The sequence below is a fragment of the Endocarpon pusillum genome (genome assembly GCF_000464535.1).
Source record: "Endocarpon pusillum Z07020 unplaced genomic scaffold C718735, whole genome shotgun sequence".
Lineage (NCBI taxonomy): Eukaryota > Fungi > Ascomycota > Eurotiomycetes > Verrucariales > Verrucariaceae > Endocarpon > Endocarpon pusillum.
Window position 1 is genome coordinate 3,103 of NW_006913576.1, and position 21,123 is coordinate 24,225.

Consider the following 21,123-nt stretch of genomic DNA (forward strand, 5'->3'; position numbering starts at 1 on the left):
CCTCTTAATCTTTTAATTAAATTACAATTATAATAGGTTATAAATAACCTATTTAATATAATTTAATTAAATATATTATGTTATGCCCTATACAACTATAAAGCTTAAAATTCTGTCTATGTGTAAAATAATTAGATTACTCTGATTAAACAACACCTAAACCAATAAAACCTACTATTCAATCACTAAGTTATAAAAAATATCCGATTTGTAAGTATATAACTCTAAAGATTGAATAGTTTTAAGTTTACCGCTTTAGACCTCTCAGCCAATTTCTTTTTTTTTTTTCATAACCTTGAGTTTTTATCCGTAACTACATTAAGCGCAAGGAAGAGAACAAGCAGATTGATTCCCTGTTATTGTATTAAAGGTATTAAAAGTAAAATATATGATAGTCTACCGGACAAATATGGTGGAGTTTTATGTAAATCATTAAAACTTTTTATTTTTAATGTAAATCTAAAGCATCTTTGATGTATGAAGCGGACAAAACAACAAATACTTGTGCTTGTATAAAAGCAATTCCTATTTCCAAACCCGCAAAAGCTATTATAAAAACTAGAGGTATTAAACCTAGAAAAAAATATATAAACCCTGAAGACATTATGACGGAAGAATAACGGATTTTCTTAAAAAAGATTAGGTAGTTTTATAATAATAATAAAATTTAAACTAACAATTAATGATAATATTAAATATACCCAGAAAATATAATTTGTTAATTAACAGAATACAATTAATTAAAAAAAAAAAATTTTTTTTTTTTTTACTATTTAATATATCTAGCCCTTATTTTCTCTACTCATAATTTTTTTTATATCCAAGGCATTTTCTCTTCTGTTCATTCTTGCATGCAAAAGTTTCCAGTTTGCATCATCAAAAGCTTTTTTAGCCTCAACTGCTCTGGAGTCGTCTGGACCATGATAAAATGTAAGTCTGTTATAATTATAATTTTCTTGTTCAGATATTTTGACATATTTTTCAACAGCCTTATCTTCTTCATTGAAATTAAGTTTAGCTTTTGTTAGGTCAAGAGAATCACCTTTTTTTATTTTTCCATAATTTTGTGCCTCTTCACCTGAAAATCAACCTGCATCTTGTTCTGATTCAGGTTCATCTTCTGATTCTGGTTTATTTTCCCTTGGATCATGTCCTGCAGCTTGACTAGGACCCTCGTTACCTTGGGGACCTTTAGCCCCTTGTCTCCGTTTATTTTTATAATAACTCCTAGTACGTTTTCTAGGTGGACCTTCTGAGTCTGAATTGGTGAAAACTTTGTATAAAACTTTATATAAAAATAAAATACCACTTATTATTAATTTTGTACTTAATAAAAAAAAAATTAAAAAAATAATTAAATATAATATAAACAATAAATTTTTATTGTTTATATATGCTTTATAAACAAAGGTATTTCAAAATAGTATACTATAATATAGCAATAAAGCACCAAACAAAATTTTGGTTATTGAAACCATAACAAATAAAGGCAAACATGTATAACCTATTATATGTAATATGAACACCCATTTTCATATATTTACACAAGTATTCATATAAATATATAATATATTAAGTAGGATATGTAATGAATGTATAAAACCTAAAGTACTAATGTAACCAAATAATATCCTGAAATACTTAAGTATTTCAGGATATAGTTTATATAGAGAATATAAACGAAAACCACACTCAAATGCACTATTATTTTTTGGATACGGATTACGACAAGAAAAGAATAAATTTATAGCTAATAATGTTCGGGATAATCTCGATACAAAAATAAAAAAAATTGTTAAACTTGTCATTTTTATATATTATTTAATTAAAAAGATTATTTATCTCTCAGTAAAAATTATGTAAATTCGCTTTATTAAAGCGAATCGGGTTATTACGATTCGAACATAACAATTCCTCAACCCAAATGAGGCGCCTAACCAACCTGGCTCTAACCCGTATAACACACTATTTAATAACTAAATTATATCAGAGAATATCCGATTTGAACGGATGTAATCATCAGGATTAAATAAGTTTCAAGCTTACCGCTTTAGACCACTCAGCCAATTCTCTATTTAGGTTTAAGTATTAAATATAGATTTTTATAAACCTAATTTATATGACAAATATGAATGCATAAAAGGTTACATACGTACTTTATACGTTTTTTATACTATAGATATATGGCGTTTAAATTAACGTAGAGTACAATGTATACCAGATTAAATTATTAATACATTTATTAGCATAACGATATGTGATATTATATGAAAAATAATGTAGAGTTAACCCTAATCACGTATCTTTACACTTAGCATTAAATACTGTGTATTTATAAGATGAGTCCTCGAATAGCGCTTTAAAAAAGGTAATAATATCATATTTAATTAAATATTGTGGAATTTTAATCCAATTGTGTATAATAAATTAGTACCTCATATTACTAAATATTTCGTTTCAATATTTACAATAAAAAAAAAAATTTTTTTTTTACATTGTGATATTGTTTATTTATCAGAAAAGTAATTAACGCTTTATTACACGTTTATCATTATAAAGAGTTTTGGCTTATTTCCATCGACAATACCTATGGTTAATGTAACTAAATAAAAAAATTGTTTCACGCTAATTTAAATAGTTTATTTTTATTTGCTACAACATTATAAAAATTTAAAGTCATTTTATAAAGGCGGTTAAAGTACGTATATCTGGTGTTAAACTATAATTAATTTATATTTTAATTCGTCTGCACTTAAAAACCTAACAATATTTTAGTTATTTATAATTATCTCTTAACAAACATAACTAGTTTAATTTGAAATCTATTACTATATGCTTATATTTGCCTTAATTTGTAATATCTTCTCAAATTATTTATGTGTTTTTACACTACGGATAATATAGTTGTTGTTTAACAAATTTTCTATTACACTAATTTTATTGTAGTGATTTTTTTTGATATATTTATCATTATTTGTTGTAATTTTATTTTTAGTTTATTAAATAACCTTAATTAGCCTAATTAATATCTATGCTAAAGAAAATCTATTTTTAAAGGTCTAAATTATAAACTTTATAAAAAATATGGCTATATAAACTTTTAATAAGCTCGACATATAAATAACTTACTACTAAAAAAACTTATTTAACCTATCCTTAAAAGGGGCTAGAGTGCTCTACTATTTATACTACTTATAAATTGTTTTAAGTCACTAACAATGTATAAACAATTATTGAATATATTATAATTATTTTCACTTAGATTTTTTATCCTTACCGGGTTGAATGGAATAAAATTTATTATTAATATTAAACATATGCTTTTATGTGCTAATTCTACTAAATAATCCATATGGTTATAATCTATATGTTAAACTCTTAATAAACTATAAAGGTTAAAGGCTTTTAGCATACCTACTATATAAACAATTTAAAATATCTCCTAAGGAAAGATATAGCTTTAATGACTGTTTATTATATTACCCGGCAATTTTTATGTAACTAAAGCGTAAAATAACTAGACAAGGTGGAAGGATAAAAGATATTTTTTTTTATATAATATTAATTTTTTCTATACTAATTACAAATTTGATTAAATTAATACAATACTTGATATAAAAATTATTTAAGGTACTAAATAAACCATAGTAATTTAATAAATTTTATAACGAATAGGTGAAATAGACAATAATGCAACAATGAAAACAATATAACGCTAAAATAACACAAGATGCTTAATTAAGCATTTGATTTATTGTGAAATAATTATAAACTCAGCCAACTAAACGAATAATAACATATTTAGACATCATATTTACTGATTCCTCAGCGAATTGAACACTGAACATACCTTTATCAAAGGTACACTTTACCAATTAAGTTAAGGAACCTAATTTATATAATAAATATGATCAAGAGCACTCAGACTTGAACTGAAAACATGAAGTTTGAAGCTTCTTATTTTACCAATTAAACTATACTCTTAGCAACACGGAAAAGAGATGATTCGAACACCTAGGTGTAATATAACACAATATTTAGCAAATATCTCACTTTACCATTAGTAACTTTTCCCTAATTACGAATTAGGCCGGCCTCGATCCGGCATCTCCCTTCTCGACAAGAAGATCCTTTACCTATTAAGTTACTAACTCTAAAGCTTGTGGAAGTTTAATTGACACATTTTGGAAGACCATACGGCCAACCGAATTCGAATCGGTATTATTCGTTTGGAAGACGATTAGTTTACCATTAACTTATGGCCGTATTTTTTCGAATTTTTTTAATACAGTTAAGGAGTCTAAATGATTTCAATTAAATTGAGTCCTACCTTTATACATAAAACTTTTTTATTCTTGGAATTAATTTCTTCATGTGTTAAATGTTTTCATATATAATCTAATGCTTGTATAAAACACTATCCAAAATAATTTTTTGTTCAAATCCTTTTTTTTTGTAAATATTCTAAAGTATCTACATTAACTTTATAAGGGACTTTACTCAAACCATTAACCATACTTACTATTACATTATCATCTTTTAATGTAGTCGGTTTAGTATAATCTATCTTTTTTTTTTATATACCATCTGTATAAAACCTATCATTTAACAAATAGCCTTTTAATTTTTTTGCTCCATTTTTGTAATAATAATCCTTAGGTTCACAAACCATAGGTAAATGAAAAACTTTTTTATTATCTTTGACTAATATATTTTTAATTGATTAAGGAACTCTTAGATACAATACAGTTTTTTCGTAAGCATCAGGTACATAGTCCTTTTCCTCACCTAAAAGTTTTGTCGTCACTAAACATCAAACAAAAAACCTCCTACATATGTATTAAAATTATCTTGCTCCATTTCTTTGTATAAATTTGTTTGTTTATTTTTATATTGATCTATTGAAACGTCTTTATTTTGAATATTTGAATTTTTTCAGATAATATATTGTTTATATATATATTTGTTTTTTAGCATCTCACCAAAATGTTCAAAAGCTGATAAGGTAGGTATTCCAGGTGTTGGCTCGTCATCTATTATAGGATCTTCATTTGTAAATACTTTTAAAAAGTAACCTAAAATTAATTTAGAAATTTCTTCAACACCCTTAGTTTCAAGAAATTTTTTCGCAAAAGATAAATATTTATCTGCTTGACTCTGTGATCTAATTTATAACATATCTGTATTAGAGAATATTTTAGCTATCTTAACTTATTTATTAACCAACATATCATATCTAGCTTTGTTAAAATATAACATAGATTATTTTGATTTATATTTTGTTTCTTGATTTTGCAATAAAACCTCTATTTTTTGTTAAACTTTTTAAGACCCTATTTTATAATTATTTTTTAAAATATTTCTAATTAAATCATAATTTGATTTAAATATTTTTTGTCTATTTTCAAATTTTTTTATATTCTTTTTTTTTATATACTGTTGTTGAAAAATATCTTCTATTACTTAAGTTTATGTGTATATTATTATAAGAGAATCTGTTTTTCGGTATTAAAAGGTAATCAGAAGAATGATATACATTATCGTTATATAGACTTTTCCTAAACCCGTATCCAAACAAGCTGTCTGACTAGCTACTGAACTTATCTGTCCACTACCTTTTTGTACTCCTTAATTTATATTAAAACCCTATTTTTCTACTGAATATGTAAAAGCTTTTAAGTCACATACTACAAACAACTACTTAAAATATAATTATTATCTTGCTCACTATACGTTTTACTTAAAGTATCATATAAGTAGATGAAAACTATAATGATATAAACTTTTTCTAAAATCTAGATCAAAACAATCAATTAGTAATAGCGTCTACCTATTCATTTTTAAGTTTCAGGTGGCTATCATAAATTACTTTATTATGACCTTATCAGTTGTTTATATTATACTAATTATGATAATTTATCACGGCTAATGGATTTATCTTTTAAATAATATTATCAAGATAAATATTATTTAATAGTTATATATTCTATCCTAGATAATTATTTAAATCCTAATTTTAATTATAATATGCTAGATAATAATTTATTAGTTGTGTCTGATTTAAAATCGTTGGTTAGTTGTATATAAAGCATAGGTTTTAAAATAAAGAAAAAAAAAGAAAAGATAAAACCTAAAAAATGAATAGGCGGGATAGACAGACTATATAAAAACAAATTTTTAATGTTTGATCTAGATCTTATAAAGCTATCACATTAATCAGAATTTTTATAATGTCATTTCCACAAAAAGTAAAGATGTTTTATTTTTTAATGATATGTAGTAATCTGAGAATTCATAGTTATTACCTCCATAAGTAGTAAATACTTTATTATAAGATATACTAAGGTTATGATTTTTTTTTTTATCTTATGCATATCAATTGGTCTTGAATAAGTCAGTTATACCGTAATTGGATGGAGGTCTCGTCTCGAAATATAAATAGTATATTTAGTACTCATAGCAAAAGCCATTATTTGAGATATTAAAAAAGATAATACGAAAGCAATGGGGACATTTAAACATAATTTATATAAAACATAAGATATAATAAAAAACATATAAAATAAATAATACGATATTAGGCTATATATATAATTTTTAACACCAAACCTTAATGTAAAAAACACTCTAACAGATCTAACCGAAAATATCCGAATCTAGCATTAACTTGTAGCCATGAATAAGAACCGGGAGAGAAATTTGAATTCTCATTCTTAATGCATGAAATTAATGTTCTAACCAATTGAACTATCCTGGCAAAGGGTATTCTTATCCTGGACTCGAACCTGGATCCAAATATTAGAAGTATTCTGCTCTGCCATTGAGCTAATAAGAAGATAGGATTAAAATAACCTTTTAGTTGAATGTCATCACACACCTACTAAGTTCATAAGTATATTCTTAAAAGTAAATTTATTTCTAAGTATATAAGATGTGTAACTATATTTAAAATGATACTAATACTTTTATCCTGTTTAAAGTTTTTAATCAAAACCACACATAAACCACTACCTACCTCATGCTATATAGTACGTTTTTATTTCGGTTTGGGTATTTACCTGTTAATAATGCAGTACTTAATTAAAAGCTAATGAGTTATTTTTCTTTGTTAATTATATTTACATATTTTTCTACTTTTAAATTATATATTATTAAAGTATTAGATAGAGTTATATCTAGACTTTATTTGATTTTCATATTTTAAGGGACTGACGGCATAGTACAAATTAAAATTTAATATATTAAAAGTCAATAGGAAAAAAGGGATTCGAACCCTTAAAAGTATAATACTATTGAGTTTACAGCTCAACCCTTTTTACCAATAAAGGAATTTTCCTAGGAGTATTTTTATGTTGCTAATGCTATATAGTCACTCTTTATTTAATTAATTAATCTAATCTTTCTTATTTTCTGATATTAAGTATTTAGTGTAATAATATTATACCAGATTTTAAGTAACGTCCTAAACTAGGATCACATCTGCCTAAGTGTAACCCTGCTTCTTTTTTTGAACAATATATTACCTCAAGAGGAACCCCTATAGCATTTATAATTTTTCAAGTAGCCTCTGTTACAACACGTGAACGCATTTTAGCTAAAAAGACTTCATTATGAATATAACTTAAATAAGACCCCGCTGTTTTAAGGATGTTGTATATAAGTTTATATGTCTCTAGGTAGTATTGCTCTGTTTGTATTTCATCCAGCGTAGAACAATATTATAAAATATCTAATAATAAATTTACTAAGCTGTGTTTAATAATAGATAAATTAATAAGCATATTGTTTTTACTTAGATAATTTTCATTAAATTACTCTAAAAATCTTGCCGAAAAATCTGCAGAATAACCTCAATATGTATTACCATTATTTAGATTTGTTTACATCTACATCCTTGCTTCACCTATATTTTCGTCAACAAATTGGGTTAGAGTTGATTTAAATTTAAATAACTTTTTACAGAATTTTTTTCATATATGTATGCAGTTTTATTATTGTCAACTTTAGTATCAAAATTATTTATATTTGTTGTAAATGCTTAAAAAAGTAAAATTTAATATCGTTCTATGTTTAGCGGCATCTATATAATAATGTTTGAAAAAAAAATATATGACATATATATTTAGAAAAAATTTTTTATAAAACAAAGTATTTAATAACACCTTATATATATGTTTGATTAAAAATCCTAAGGGTGTTATTTTTCACTTATCCCTAAATATTATTCACATAAACCCAACATATACTAGGTAATACCAATTATATATCTTTTTTATTATTAAATAAGGTATAAGCTTGCGTGGCACTATGCCATTGAGTTTACAGCTCAACCAACGAACCTCTAAACGGATAGTGAGAAAATAATGTAAACCCCATAACATATGGGAAATTTACATTTATAAACAAACGGATGATTTGTTTTCTAAGACCTATGGGATTCGGACCCATATTTTAGCGATTAAAAGTCGCATGTTTTACCAGTTAAACTAAAGTCTCTTCAATTAATATTTTATTGAACACTATTAATTTTTTTGTTTAATAGTTATAACAATTGCACCAACCATAGCTAATAATAATATAATACTAGTTATTAATAATCAAATAGAATAACTTGTATACATTATATTTCCAATGCTTATTATGTCAGTATTATCTACTAAATTACCATCTCAGCTTTTAGATGTCACATATTGTAAGTTATCAGTATTAACTATATCATGCAAAAATGTATAAACTTGTTTCCCCATAATACCATAATTAACACTAACTTCTGGCATAACTGTAGTAAATAATATTACAAAAGTTAAAATTGTTACTAAAGCTAAAGGTATGTTGTTATTAGTATCACTTATTAATTCAGAAACTCTAATATTAATTAACATTAATATAAATAAAAACAAAATAGATACTGCACCCACATAAACTAACAAATAAGATATTCCTATAAATTTAACACCTAATAAAATTAAGTAACTTGCAATACTTGAAAATAATAAGATTAAAAATAAAACAGAGATTACAGGATTTTTAGTAATAATGATAAATATACCTAAAATTACAGAAACTATAGCCAATAAATCTAAAAAGCCTAATCAAAAACCATTAAACAGATCATCTAAAACAACAAGGTTTAACATAAAGTTTTTTTTTATCCTTTCATTAAGACAATATTAGTTACAAAGTAGATAAGAATGCGAAAAAAATAGTGATATAAGACAAGGTTTGTGTCAAAGTTGGTAAGAATACAATTATAATATTATGTTACTGCATCTTGATTGGAATCGAACCAAAATAAAGCTAAGTTTATTACCTTAAAAGATTGTAAATAATTGTAAAAATTATATGGCACTAAATAAAAACGCCATTATTTTTTTTTTTTACAATTATTTACTATAAATAAATTAATGATAATGCATCCCGTGCAACTTCCGTTACACGAACCATATTTCGACTTAACCCCAATTAAAGTCACACATACGAAAGTTACTATAAAACTAAAGTATAACTATTTATATAAAATAAGGTAAAAAGCAACCAAACTTATTGCACATACTCCTTTCAGCGCCTGACGAGTAGTTAGTACCTAACTGAGAAAAGCTTCACCGTGCCGTAATGATACACGATTACTAGTAATTACTTATTCATGTAGTCGAGTTTCAGACTACAATTCACGATTAGTTATGTCCTTTTTTGGGGATTAGCTCCATTTCACAATATCGCATCCTTTTGTAAAGGCATATGTGGCACGTCGACAGCCCACGCTATTATGGCCATGATGACTTGCCTTAATCCCTATTATCTTATCCGTTGTACCAGAGAACTGTTTTATAAACAAATAAAACAAGGGTTTTCGTTAATTAGAGGAGTTAACCAAAGTCTCACGACATTAACTAAAGACAGCCGTGCAGCGCTTGTACAATTTGTGGTGATAAAAGCACGTACAAAAAGTATTCAAAACGTGGTAAGGTTATTCGCGGATCATCGAATTAAGTAACATACTTCACTACTGGTTTCAGTATCGGTCTAATGATTTCAATTTGGGCGTTGCCGCTTTAGTCTTGAGGTGGAATGCTTACACTTTCATTTATATGCTAATTTATCTAGCCTATGGCACTCATCATTGTCTCCCTGGACTACTAGGGTATCTAATCCTTATTGCTACCTAGGGCTTCGTCCCTCAACGTCAGTTTTTACATAGAAAGTTGCCTACGCCGTTGCCCGTCCATCTAGTATTATAATATTTTATCTCTACTCCAGACATTCGACTTTCATCCATAAAACTCTAGAAAATTAGTCCCTACTATGGCTTGATTTCCCGTCTAGGTACCCTTTAAACCGATTAAAGATGAATAACACTTGTCTTCTGCGTATTACCGCGACTGCTGGCACGTAATTTGGTCAAGACTAATAGATAGATAGTTGTCATTATCAGTTTTCTATCTAGAATTTTATACGACACATCCGTTATACATTCTTCCAAGTTGCTGGTTCAGCCGTCAGGCTATTGACCAATATCCCCCACTGCTGTACTTTCTGCCATGGGCTTTTTTCAGACCCAGTGTGGTCGATCGACCTCTCAGTCTCGACTACTGAAACGAGCTAGTTTAAACTAATACTCTTTCAGGATAAGTTCTAACATCTTATAGCGAAATTTTTTTTTTTATTTCTTTTTTTTTTTTATAAGGGATTTTCTCCTTACTTTAAGGTAGCTAGATTATCAGTTACTCACCTGTACACCACTTCTAATTAAATTTGAATAAAATTAGACGTTCGATTAGCATGTGTCAAGCATTTGGACAGCGTTCACTCAGAGCCACCATCAAACTCAAAGTTTTTTGTGTTATACAGGTAATTTTACCTGTATAACACAAATTATTTAATTGTTAAATATTTTGTTTATTAAGAAAGTAAGCTATTTAAAAAGCAATAAACATATATTATTGTTTATTGCTTAAGCTTATTGGTTGAAAGAGAAACAGATAATTTCTTATTTTCATCCTGTGAAAGCAACTTTATTTTCATCTTATTAATAAATATGGCATATTTATTAATAAGTTAATTATACTTTTATTTTATCAGTTTAAATTTTTACATAGGATTACAAACCACAGGCTGATTTTGACCTGTAGCCCCTATGTCACTTGTACATGGGTTCAGAACATTATTGATGTCCATAGAATTATAGTTTTAAAAAAGCACAATAGGATCTGAGTACGGGATATATCCAACTAATACATAAAAAATTAAATAAAAAACTATAAAAAGTAAAACTAAACAAATTAGATTATAATTATGTTTTTTATAAAGACTTATTATCGTCCAATAAGGCTAAGCTACATATAGTAGCAAAAAAGCCATCATTAATGCAAAAAGACCGGTTGCCTCTGCAAAAGCAAAACCTAAAATAGCATAAGAAAACAATTGAGCTCTTAATGAAGGGTTTCTTGAAACACCTATTATAAGAGCGCCGAACACTACACCAATCCCTACACCAGCCCCTATCAAACCTGTGGTTGCTAAACCAGTTCCTATTATTCTGGCTGCTTGTATCATTTTTTCTTTCATATGTAATTAAAAAGGCAATCCTTTTTCTTAAACGGTAAGGGTAGTAAGGTTGTTATAAAGGATAAACTATAAGATAACCACACCTGCAATAAAATAGAACTATTTAATCACCTACGCCATCTGAATCAGCAATATATGGCATTTTCGTTTGTTGTTTTTCTAAAACAAAATCTAACGGTGATAGCTCTCTAGCTGAACTTTCAGCATATGAAGATTGGTCACAATGTTCTCTTTTGTAGTGTAGCACATTTAATTTAACACGTTCATTTTCCTCTTCGCAACATTTATAGTGGTATGCGAGTTTTTGTTTTAAGTCTTCATTTTTGCTTTCTATGTATTTCTCAACTTCTCTCTTTTTTACTAGATTATCCATCTCCTTAATCTCTATTTTTGTGTATGGTTTCCCATTAGAGTCTTCAGAAATTAAGTCCTGACCTCTTTTATTTCTTTAATCTCCTTAATTTTTATTTTAGTATTCTCCCTGAGTTCCTTCTCATAGCTAGCTAAGTGACTATCCCTCATTTTTAAATGTTTATCTACAACCTGGCCTACAACTTTGCTATCCTTAGGATAATTTAATTGTTTTAACTGTTTATGTTTTCATTAACATTTAATTTATTGTTTTCAAATTTAGGACTTTTTAATCTACCAGGGTCTATATCCAGATCACTTGGTATGGATAGATTGAACTTAGATTTCTCTTCAAGATTTATGGACGGATGGCATTTATTTATACTAGTGGAAAATTTATTCGCAAAAAAGTTACCGCTACCTAAACCCGTTCCTATTATTCTGGTTGCTTGTATCATTTTTTTATTATATAACTGATAAGGCAATCCTTCCCATTAAACGGGTATGGTATAAATACCACTATACATTGTAAATACTTTTTTATTATTTGGATAAAAATAAGCAAGTTTTTGTTTTGTATATGCTTTATAAAGCTAAATATAAGATTCATGTTCGCCTTATATAATTTATATAAGATTATTTTCTGTTAGATTCCAAGATTTTTACCTTTATATATATATATACTTTAAAAGCTCTTGACTTTCCTATGTTTAAACTTAAACATTATACATTTTTTATCACAAAATAGCGTATTAAATAATTACAATTTAATGTAAATCTAAACTATATTTATATATATTTAATATAATGCTATAAAACTAGCATTATATTAAATGCAATACCTGTGTTTGCTTATGTAAAAGCAAATATAGAAGGTGTTAAAGCTAAGAAAAAGTAAATAAATCCTACTAAAATATTAAATAGCTTATCTACTTTTATGTTATTTACAACTAATATTGTTAATCATCCACTTTATATGGATATGTTATGAACAATATAACAAACCGATTGAACACTGAGATATTGGTCATGTATTGGGTATTGAAGAATTATAATTTGATAGAGATTATTAATAGTACATTTAATCCGGCATATCCAGAAAGTCGATACATGAAGAAAATGGTGACATATTATTATCTTTTTTATAGGCAATTAAAACTTTCATTAATTCATCCATGTCTTTATATCAAATATTAATGTATTCCTTTTTTAGATCTTTATAATAAGAACCTATAATTGCTAAATCTTTGCTATATTCTTCTGCATTAATCTCACCAGATGTGCACTTATCAATTAAATCTTGTACATCTTTTTTTTTTCAATGTTTCTAACTTTATTGACATTTTATCTATAACTGCCCCTCTTTTTCTTAAAATCGTATACACAATTTCATTTACTTTTAATATACCTTTTGCCCCTTTAGGGCAATTCGCTTTATGGATTTCTTCATTAAATTTTATAGCTGAGTGTAAATCATCGGAAGCTACAGGTAATGAATTTGCAACCTCTTTAGATTTTAAAGATAAATCTATATCTTTATATGACGATTGGTTATTGTCATCTTCTGTAAAATGAGTTGAGTTAGATGTAAAATTTCTTTTAATAAATTGGTATTGTATTTTTTTTTTTACTATTGCTTATGATTATATTTTAAAGAAACTTAAAAGTATATTTATTGGGTTTCAAATAAATATATCTTTTATCTAGAGCTAACGATCAAACTGCGGCCCATATCACATGTTATATATATTTAGTACTGCTGTTTAAATCACTTGTATAAGATATTTTGGACTAGATTATGAAAAGAGAAATTATTAGTAACTAGCTTCATTTGCTCGTTTATGAATGTTTTATACAGGGGTTACCGAGATTATGTATTAATAAGATACCTTTACTGCTTAACTTATATGTCCACATATATATACCACTTTTCCCTTTACTAACCTTGAGTTTTGGGCCGTAACTACATTAAGCGCAAGGAAGAGAGCAAGCAGAGGGATTCCCTGTGATTGTATGAAAGTTATTAAGGAACATATATGATAGTCTACTGGACAAATATGGTGGAGTTTTATGTAAATCATCATAACTCCCCCCACCCGCCCCCCCCCTACCGCCCCCTCAAAAACTAGAGGTATTAAACCTAGAAAAAAATATATAAACCCTGAAGACATTATGTTGTAAGTAAAACCACCCAGAATATTTAAGAGCATATGCCCCGACAAAATATTTGCCGCTAATCTTAGACCTAAAGAAACATTACGGGCTAAATACGAAATGAACTCTATTAATACTAATAAAGGCAGTAAACCTAATGGACACCCTGATGGTACAAATAAAGAAAAGAATTTTAAATCATGTATATAAAATCCTAATAGAGTTGCACCAATAACTACAGTAAAACTTATTGAAAATGTTAATATAAAATGAGAAGTAGGTGCAAAACTATACGGTACCATACCTACCAAATTATTTATTAATATGTATATAAATAATGCTGAAATAAAAGGGAAAAACATTTGACCTTTATTTGCATTTATTTGGTTTACTACTATACTATATATAGTTGAATAGATTGATTCTTGGGATATTGATCATGAATTGGGTATTGATAAATTATAATTAGTTGCTACTGTATACATAACAAATATAATAAATGTAACTAAAATTAAATATAATCCTATATTTGTTAAAGATATTTGGATATTAGCTAATAAATCTGCTTTAAAACTAAATAAATTTCTTATAATAAATTGGTCTAAGGGACTTTTAAACCAAAGAGGTAATTGATGTATATTATTAGTATATTGCATTTTTTTTTGTGTAAATTTACTATAGCTTATGGTTATATTTTAAATTGAATAGTTACCACTTAAAGCGGGGTACTTTGTCACTACTCTTTTATAACTAAAGCTATAATATACCACACCAACCATAAATTAATTAATATCTATTACTCGTCTAGCTAGATAAGTTATTATAAAATATTTAAATCTTATCTGTTGTAGCAAATTACCACGCCCAGAAAATCTCTAGTGGCAGTATATAGGATGCGTCTTTCTTGTTTACTTTTATCTACCTAATTTGTGGGGTATCTAAAGATACTTTCACTTAAGCGTCACTCAGTTACATCTCTATTTAATGTCCGGTGTGTTTCGTCTTTGTCAGTATCTATTTGTGTATTTTTTTTTTTTACTTTTTTAGCTTTTTCGTCTTTAAGACTTTCCACATTTTAATTTATTTTTTGCGCACCACTCGGTCCAGAAGGTTAATAAACTTTGTGTATCTAATAACTTTATTGTAGTATATAAACAATTGTCTTTTAAAGGCTTAGGTTTATTTAATTGTGTTTTATCCAATGAAATGTTTAAGTTTAACTTTAAAATTGTGGGGATAGATTGTATAGGTTTACCCCCTTTATCGAACTGGTTTTCCTAAACAGTATATGTAGCCTCTACTTTTTTATTGTGTATTTTTTATAAAAAATTAAGATAACTTTAACTGATTTATGTAGAATATATTAATGACAATAAATTACATAAATTTATTGGCTCATTAGGTATTAGTATAAAAAATAAAACGGCTAGAGTTAAAATAGATATAGTAATTGATAAATAGTTAGATAAGGATACTTGTATATAAGCATAAGATTTTTTATATTCTGCTTTATCAAAATAAAGTGTTTTTACTATTGTTAAATAATATACTGCACTTATTACACTAGTCAATATAGCAACTATCACTAAGATAATTTTATTATTATCTAAGGCAGTAGTTAACACCATCTGTTTAGCAAAAAATCCCGATAAAGGAGGTAAACCTACAAATGAAAACATAGTAATAGCTAAACATAAAGCTAATAAAGGGTTAATTGAAAAATAACCTTTTAGTTGACTTATAAGTTGTATAGGAGAGTTGTTTTTTTCAGATAAGTTGTTAGTTTCTGATACATTTGTAAAATACAGATATAAACTAAACCCTATAGCTATTACTATTAAAAAGGCATTTAAATTTGTTAAAATATATTGCATTATATAGAATAAAAAAGCCTGATAAGATTCAGCATTGTGTACAATTAATGCTAATAATATAAAACCGACATGAGATATTGTACTATAAGCAAGAAGTCTTTTTATTCTAGTTTGTGTTAAACCTAATACAGTTCCTATTATCAAGGATAAAAAACAACTTAAGGATAAACTAGTTATTCAAGAATATGGCTGGGCTATTGAATATAATAATGTAGTCGTATAATGAACTAATTCCATAAACAATACTAATATGGATATTTTTCCTAATATAGCTATAAATGTTGTTACTATTGTTGGCACTCCATCATATACATCCGGAGATCATCAATGAAAAGGTGCAGCTGCTATTTTAAACAAAAAACCTACTGATATTAATAAAAAACTGTAAAGCATATACATATTAGTATATCATGAAGAAAAATATGTATAATTTTCAGTATCTAATATTAAACAATATATACCGTCTGTGTTAGTTATACCTGTATTAGCATATATTAAAGCTATACCTAATAATATAAAACATGACGATAAACCACCTAACAAAAAATACGTAAGAGCAGATCCTGTAGACGATTCAGAATTTCTATGCATAGCGGATATTATATAGAGTGAGGTCAGTGGACTGGTTACCCTGCCTCCCAAACCGTACGTGATGGTTTCCCATCATACGGCTTTCCGCCAATACTTTTCCAGATGCTTTTATGTGAATTTTCTTATTTTTGACATGTCTGCATAGTTAAGATCTCCACTATGTAACAAATCGTGATGATATGAGCATAATGGGACTTGTTTTCTTAAATACGAGCTTACTCATTGCGCGTAGGTTGAATTACCTGTTCTTATTTTGCTTTTAATATCTTTAACTTTACAAACGTGATACATCTCCACTTCAAGATTAGATCCACAGATTACGCATGGTTTGTTAAGTTTAGACTTAGTTAATTTTTTTATACCATGAGATCTTTAGTATATTTAAAGGGTTTGTGACTGATTCCTTACCTGCGTAATAGTGCTCGACTGACAGTGAAGTTGGTATTTTTAAGGATACTTCTGTCTCTGGGTCTTTTAATAATCTACCAAATTTTCCAAAGATTTTCTTGCTAGTTCTTAATTTATATTTTAGGGCTAAAGTTAGCGCGCAGGATAAATGTAAGAACATGATTATTTTTCTCAAACCAGTAAGATTACTTGCAAATCTGTAAAATATAAGTAAACCTTGTATTGTTTGATTATAGAAGTTAATGATCTCGTGATGTTCAAAATTGACTAGATCTTTTCTTGCAGTAGCTTTGGGTAGTCCGTTGGGACCTTTAACTGCATATTTATTTTCAGTTAGTTTGTTGATCAGGTCCTCGATAGGAATCATTACTCTCATTTTCATTCTGTATTTACTAGGGTTACCATATTTATTAGTGAAAAGTCCTGCTTTTTGAGATGATGTTTTAACGCATAAAGCACCCAGAAACTTGAAACCGTCCTTTAGAGCGGTAATCTTGGTTTTCTCTTTGTTTAGTTCTAATCCTCATTTCTTATTTAGTATATTTTTGATTTGATTTCTAATCATATTCGCGTCATCTGATGAACCTGATATTAGGACGACGAAGTCATCAGCGTATCTTAGGTACATAAGTCTTTTGTAATTAGGGTCATTATGTATCAAACTAGGAATATTTATTTTCTCCATAGCTAGCTTGTTTATCTCTCAAGAACCAGGTTGGGTTTTCTGGATTCTTTGAATCTCTGATGTGAGTTTGTCATATTCTTTATTTCTAGCTTTCTTGACTCCTATTTCAAAACGATCTTTGAGTTTGGACATATAATTATCCAGTTCATTTAATACTATATTTGTTAGTAGAGGACTTAGGACACTACCTTGGGGAGTTCCTTTAGTTGGTTTTACATGTTGGCCATTTTCTTCCAGCGGGTTTAGGTAATCAGCTTTTAGTGATTTTTGTACTAATTGAAGTGTTTTTTCACAGACAACTTTGGAAGATATGATATTCATGATTATTTGATGAGGTATTTTATCGAAACATTTAGTGATGTCTCCTTGTATAACTCATTGGAATGTAGCCCCTTTTCTATATATTTGATTTAGAGCTTGATGAAGTGTTCTACCTGGTTTAAACCCATACGAGTACTCAGAAAATTCTTTTTCTCATAATTCTTCTAGAACAATAACTAAAGCTTTCTGTACGATCTTATCTGTAAGGTTGCCTACGCTTAATGGTCTTAATTCCGATTTACCTGGTTTGGGTATCATTACTCTTCTGGTAGGTACGAAATTAAATTTTCCGTTTTTGATATCGTTGGCGATATTTTCAAATCATTGAACATTTATTCCGTCTAGAGTTTTTGGTGTAATTCCTTTAGATATGTTACCGGGTTTACTCTTAATAAGATTATAACAGCCTTGTAAAAATTCAGGGCTAGCTAGAATTTTAATCAATCCGTTATATTTATTATCTCCTCTTAAGCATCTGTCCATCTCCTCTCTTACTCAAGTACTAACAGGTGTTGTTGATTCGCTGCCTTTATGGTTGAGGTCTTCGTCACCCTTTATGCTAGAGACTTGGTTGGTACTAAGTGGCAAGTTTTGGCTGTTTTCCTTCGTGTTTAAACTACTATGAAAACTCCGTCCCCGCATTAAATATATATTATATTCATAGGCGGTTAGATCCCGAGGTTGTAGTATGTTGTTGGTTGAGAATATAGTTTTAGGACTTTGCGCATGTATATCTTCTTTCCTGAAGTGAACAAAGGGGTTTTGGCAATTAACATTATTTAGTCTACTAATGCTAACATTTTTTTTCCCTTTTAAATGCCGTGATATTCTGCTTAAGACATTTAGGCTAAGCTGAGCCATTCTATACGTATCAAATTCGTTAACCTGTCCATGACTATCCCCACTAAGACTTATCTCCAAGAGGGTCAGACCACTTTGACTAGTCCTTTTGTAATCAGCTATCCCAAGAATATAGTTTTTAGCTGTTATTCCGGTGATTACCCGTGGCAGGTATCTTTTTGTAACAAAAAGGCCAAATATACCTGATAGTATTGAAATTAATTTTATTAGTACCTCTACAACATATACCTCACTCGGCGCACGACTAAAACTTTGTAATTCTATACATAAATATATAGAAGCAAAATCTCCGGATGTTAATAAAAGTGTTGCACCTGCTATAACAAATACTATTATTAAAGTATATTCTATAATAGTAAATTGTTCTGACATTTTATTAATTATTTTAATATATTTTTTTCTTTTACTTATTAATGTTTCTATAAAGCTTGAAGAATCCCCTTTAAACTTTTTTCTTGGATAAAATCCTGTTAACATTAATATTATCCCACTTATTAACAATATAAATATCTGAAAAGTATGTGTTATACTTGTTACATTAAACAATCCTCCATATAATCCTATTCCTTTTTGCAAATATGTTATATGTAAACTTGTTACTGCAGATATAATAGTATAAAATACTATTATTATACCAATTCTAGAATATAATATTGAACTATCCGGTCTTATTGTTAAACCATTTGACATTAGTAATAATAAAAGAAAGGTTAAAATCATTTATTTATTAATATATTGAATTTAAGGATAAATATTATGAATAATTTTACATAATGTTTAGAATTTAAATTAAAAGCTTTAAATAATAAAAATTATTTATACATAGTTATTTGATTTATTTATTTTTTAAATTGTATAATACACTGTTTGCCTGGTTCAGTAAAGCTAATCTTATTAACTGTATTAGCATTTGTAGAGCCAGTTTCTATGTAAAGGTTAGTATTATAAACCTGTTAATAGTATATCTATTTTAACTACCACTAGTTATAAAACTAACCTTAAATTCTAACAAGTCAATAAGGATAAATAAGTATATAGTAGCATAAATACAGAGAAATAAATTTTGCTATTTATATAATGCAACCCCTTAGTGTTACATATTGTTATATAGGTCATAACCACTTAAATTAAATTGTTATTCGATTTTTCTCGATTTCATAAATAGTTACCCTTTTATATAACTCCGTGTATATTCTAAACGTTTATATAAAAAGCATGAACCCTTAAAAGATTATATCTCTACAGCTAACAAAGGTGTATAAAAGATGTTTAGTATCCGCACCAGTATTAGTAATATTATCAATCAGGTCTTTATGCTGCTGGAATATATACTAATAAAGCATCTGTTAAATTACAAATAACCAAAAACATCAGATGTTTTTTATTTTTAATAACCACTTTCACTTTTCCTTGCAAGGGTAAACTCACAAATGCAGACAAATTTTGCCGTAAAAAAAAAAAGGATGCAATCAGCTTTGTTGTATACCATTTAGGCAAATTAACATAAACATGGAGTTTTACTCATTATTTATTCAATATCTGAATTTTCTTCTATATTCCGAGTTAATAAAGGTATAAGACGACTAAGTTGCCTACTTCTTTCAGCTAACTCTCTTATTTTATCATTACCCTGCTCTGTATATATAGCGTCTAATCGGCTCAATCTAGTGTAATGTTGCAGAAGCCTTGTAATTTCTTCCTGGGGTAAATTAGGTTGATTTAACTGCTCAAGAAATGCAAACATGAGAGATCTATTATTCCTAATAGTGCTTTGTATATGTCTAAGATCCCCCATTTCAAGCGTTGTTTGAGTAAATACACGATTGAATTACGACATTGTATTACTATCCCTATCCATAGTATCTGTAGAAGTATTAGTAGTATCATTATGATCACTAATATTGCCTCTACCCTGATTATTATTTGTATCGCCTCTACCCTGATTATTAGAACTATTATTTGTAAAGTTAGTTGGATTGTCTCTACCTTGATTATTAGGACTATTATTTGTAAAGTTAGTTGGATTGTTTCTACCTTGATTATTAACACTATAATTTGTAGTGTTGTCTGTGCCAGTTGGAACTTCACCCATGTACATTATACCAGTTACCATACCAGCTGGTACATACACAAATAAAAATTGTATCAGATCGTTTAAATCTGGCTTGAAATATCAGATTAAACTAAACTTTATAAGGCATGCTAATAGTACACATGCTAACGGCTTCAAAATGTACTTATATTTATTATTTATAATCAAATCTTTTAGGTTTCTAATGCTTTTCATTTAATTTTTTTTTTTTAATTTTATAT